The 4,794-nt window shown below is 38.4% G+C and overlaps 1 long non-coding RNA gene across 1 annotated transcript; it reads right to left on the bottom strand.

The window, feature by feature from the left end:
- On the bottom strand, positions 1 to 1,630 carry LOC146234929 (uncharacterized). Its single transcript, XR_014741738.1, has 4 exons — positions 1,536 to 1,630; positions 1,405 to 1,434; positions 503 to 664; positions 1 to 294 (listed from the first exon to the last, which is right to left on the bottom strand). It is a non-coding gene; the product is annotated as an uncharacterized LOC146234929 (long non-coding RNA).
- Positions 1,631 to 4,794: the final 3,164 nt, after the last annotated feature.

Genomic DNA, 4,794 nt, shown 5'->3' with positions numbered 1-4,794 from the left:
TTACAGTGTTAAATGTTTAATTATATAAAAAAGAAATGCACAGTCATGCACTTCTTTTCCCCTTAAAATAGTAAATTTAATTAAATTTAATAGTAAGTCAAAAGGTGTTGCTTCCTTGAGCAACAAGAGAATCAGCCTTCATGTGATTATCGGCGCTAGATATGAGACTCCTCCTTCAAGGTGTAGTAGTGAGTTGGGATGGTCAGAGGACAACAGCTGCAGCTGCAGCCGTCCCCACCACTGCTCCGACACCGCCCACTGCTGCTGTAGCAGCTGCACCCAAGCCTGCAGCACCTTGAGGAACAACACACATGGTCAGGGAGGCAATTAACACAGAACAGGATATAGAACACAAAACTCTTGTGTACTCTCAAATATACAGTTGAATTACTATAATACATCTTCTCTCTTTATATATTTATTAACAATGTTTGTCTAATCCAAGTATTGTGCATATTGACTTATCACACAAACATTGAAAGGTTCCATTCGGAAGGCCTACCCATAGACTGCAGCAAAGCCACAGTCGATCCAGCTGCCACTGCACCTCCGTTGGCAGCAGCGGCCGCGGCCATCATACCGGCAGCTGCGGAATTGACAGCAATGCCGGCAGCAGTGAAGCCTATTGCTCCTAAGGCAACTGGTGCCAAAGCTATGGCCCCGCCTTGTAAGAGGGGACAGAATACATTATTTGCTCCCTGATTTGCATAAACAGGATATGTAAATCCATAAATTCCAGCAGACTCCTTTTTGCGTAGGGGAGACCGGGGTTGGTTGGCACACTTTTCACTGTCTGACATATTTCTCTGGCATCATGCATGTTAGAATATTCTAACCAGCAGCAAACGAAACGTTATGGTCTAAGCTATAATTAAATATGTTTAAAGGCACACAAATATTTAAAGGGTGTTGAAGTAGTTCAGACATTATTAGAATAATCTGGTGTATATCTGAGATTTTTTGACAAAAGTTTTAAAAAGGTATTAAGATTAGCGAAGATTTCATACTATTTTAAGAGATGAGCAATTTTCTATCATTTTGTTTGAAATGTAATTGAAAAAGTAAAGGTTGTGGAAGTAGGCCAGACATTAATAGAATAATATGGGGACAGTTTGAGGTTTTATATCCATATACATATAATGAAACACATACATTTTCTAAATTGTACGGTTTCGTTTTTACCCGGTCCCTAACTCGACGCTGCAAAGTAGCGTCTTACGAATGTTGAATATGAAACTTCCTCTTGCTCCCCGGTCTCCCCTATTTGTTTTGTCAGAAACTAACTCAGAAATGAATAATCCTCGGTAAATCGGTTAACACTGCCTACGTGAATGATGCATTATTAAACAGTTAAGAAGCTACATTACATTCTGTTGATTTTGATAATATGTTGTAACTGTTTACCTGCACCCAATGCTCCGCCGAGGATCATTACTAAACACACAACAGGAAGCAAACATTAATATGAAAACTGATATGCAAACATGACTAAATGCATACTTCAATGCGGTACCAAAAATTAAGGATATACTCACAAAGTCCCATTTTGTTTTCTGTAAAGATCGTTTGAGGCTCTGGTTTTTATAGTGTGCAACCCTACTGCCTTGGGGGGTATTCCAGAAAGTATGCGACATAACTGAGTAAGTAGCCTATTAACTTTGACATATGAAAGTATGAACTTATGAAGTAGGCTTATGAAATTCCAGAAAGCAGGTTATGTGTCATAACTGGGTAATAGCCTATAAACTTCCTTATATAAGAGTATGAACTTCTGTCATATGAAAAAGTGTTCTGTGAACTAAATTTATAATAAAACTGTGTCAGCTAAATATATACAAAAAATGTTAGATGTAGTTAATAGACATAGGAATCAGATACATTTTAATTTAAAATGTGAAAGTTTGTGATGAGTGATGGTAGCTGGTTAACATAATTTCATCACAAAATTGGGTTAAATTTGAGCGGGGTTGGCACAGTGATTTTGAAGATTTAGGCATTTAATAAAAAAAGTGGTATGAAATGTATTATACGTCTGTTTGTGTTTCTATTTGTGTGTGTGATAAGGGGGTTACTATGGAGGGCTACAGTAGCCCTTGTGGAAGAAATTTAGATTTCCTGTGTGCTTACATTATTCACTAATCAAGAGAACTAGTCATTGGATACTAGTTAGTATGTTCTCATGTAAGCTTGCTATTAATAAGAGTAGATTGTGTCTATGTGTCAGGGTTAATAGATGTTTGAGATCAGGAGAAAGTACTGGCTAAATGGTCCTTGTCATGACTACAAGGAGAGCTCCAACTATGAACTCTGTAGTTTGAGTGGTCATGTGTTGGGAGCTGTAAATCTCTTTCTCTGAGACTGTTGTAACGTCATTACTGCCTGACTGTCACTATCTATGTTTACATTCTTGTGGCCTATAAAAGATGGTCCTCTGTCCTTCAGAGGGGAGAGAGACTCGATTGAGACCTAAGCCTGGTGTTGTGTTGTCATTTATTGTCAGAGGTCTGGTTTTCTCTCCCAATCTGCAGATTGATAAATACTTATTAAAATCCAGAACTCAACTGAACTTAATCACTCCGTTTATGAAGAGACGGACAAAACACTTTCTTCAACAATTGGCGTTGTCGAGCAGCAGGATTGCAGAACCAGATCCAGGAGAGACCCACGGCAGCACCAGTATAAAGCAGAACCCGTGGTGCACAAAACAAAATGGTAAGGGGATCCTTTTCCAAAACCCCATTCATGGACTGCTTTATGCTTGGTGCGCCTGCTGTCCCTCTGCGATGCTGGTAACGTAAACAATTTAAGAACCTTTTATTGTGACGTTCAGTTGGGAGCCTGGTCTTAGCAGACTAGAGTCTGCTAGGCCTCAACAGGAGGAAGATAATATTAGGTTTAGTTTAGGTAGAGTTTTGGTTTAGTAAATTTGGGTCATTTGTTGACTTGCTATTTTTACTTTGTCTAGGTCAGAGTTGACAAACTCTGACAGCGTACAAGAACCCTGGTTGCGTGAAGTATTGAAAAAGTATGTAACAGAATCTGTATTCTTGATCTGAGGTAAAGGATCTGTTAACAGAGAATACGGACCATATACTCTTGATCTGAGGTAAAGGATCTGTTAACAGAGAGTTATGGTTTTACAGATACAGACCAGGGGTGAACCAAACAAGGAAAGGTATGTGTTATTTTTTTTATGCATGTTTACAGCTGAAAATTTTAGTTGAACAGAGATATTATGTTTGTTTGAATTGTATTAAATTGAACTGGATTGTATAACGTTTTGTGTTGGGCTTTTCTCTTTTGAACAGAGATCTTATTGGGACTTTTATTTTTGTTTATATTGTAACTGTATTAAGTTTTGTTTTGGGCTATTCTTAAGACCAAGCACAGTAGGTGGGCGGTCATAATGTATTAGGGTCAAAGGCTTTATGCGAGAGACCAACTTTAAGGGTAAAGTGGTTTTATACAAGTTAGGGATACTTTGACAATGTAAAGGGACAGTTAGGCTTTTAACTGACAAGCTTGGCATTTAATGATCAGCGAGGGACACAATCAAATACTAAGGGAAAGACAGACAGGCAGTTTATGAATCAACTCGTCTCTTTTAAGCACAAATTGTGTTTTTTGTTACTTATGAGGTAACGGAGTTGTGGAGATTATTGTATGCGCGTTCCCAAAGAGTTGGGTCTCTGTAGGCGCGTCCCATGATGGAGCGCCCGGAGGGTGAGGATAGCTTGGCTTGAAAAGGGCCATATTTGTAGTTCACAACCACATGATGTTGTAGTTCTCTTATTCTTTAATATTGTGACCGTTTTACAGTGGTACCAGATTGTGCGACTATTCTAAAGTGCTGTGTGATTCTTGTTGCAGTAAATCATAAAAGTTGGTGACATAGCCTACAGTTATGAGATTTGTTACAGATACTTTGTATTCAGATACATTGTAATTCAGTATGGGTAATCTAGCTTCCAGTATGGGAGCGATAGAAACGTTGTTAGTCCAGCCCGATATATGTGTGATTTACATGGAATTCAAGCAGTTTCAAGTATTGAGAGATTGCATGCGTGGATTAATCATGACTCGAGACATTGTTTTCCGCTGGAGGAAACGTTTGATGTAAAGATATTGGAGTTTAAAAGGCCATTCTGAAAGACAAGGAAACAAGTCGGACGTGTAAACAATATTAAAGCTGGCAAATGTTGATATGGTTAACTGAATCTAAGAGACAATGTGGCATTGTCTTGAGAAAGTAAGGTCAGATCAAGCTAAAACTGATTCTGATAGAATGCTAGTCTATTCAGACAGAGACGAGATGAACAGAAAAGTCATTATTAAAAGGTGATCAGACTGAACAAAGTCATAGAGTGAGGGAACTCAAGACATTGCTTGAACATGTTAGCATGAAGTTGCTTGAACAGACGAAGAGGGCCAAAACTAATTGTGAGAAGTCAGTAGTTGTGAAACAGGCTGAAGGTAGCTTAATTCTCAAGTGAAACAAGAGAGTCTGCCTAAGATTTGTAGCTTATTTACCGACAATGAAGATGATGTTGTTGAAAAAGAATGTAGAAGAAAAAAAAACTTTCTGACATTACAGCAGCTGCTTCCCCGTGCCACTTTGTCAAGTGTTCATATGTGGATTGTTTCCTGAACTCCAGGTAGAAGTTAAGAAACAGGTTCTACATCGGGAGAACAAAAAACTGTTGATATGGTTATGGATTATGTCAAACATAATTGTACATCGATGCAGGAGAATGCAGGAAAGAAAGTTGAGAAATTAATGACATTGCAAATGAA

Source organism: Hypomesus nipponensis, chromosome 23, assembly GCF_054491055.1.
Source record: "Hypomesus nipponensis isolate SF chromosome 23, ASM5449105v1, whole genome shotgun sequence".
NCBI lineage: Eukaryota > Metazoa > Chordata > Actinopteri > Osmeriformes > Osmeridae > Hypomesus > Hypomesus nipponensis.
The sequence above is the reverse complement of the archived record's forward strand: the minus strand, read 5'-3'. Positions and strand labels throughout refer to the sequence as shown.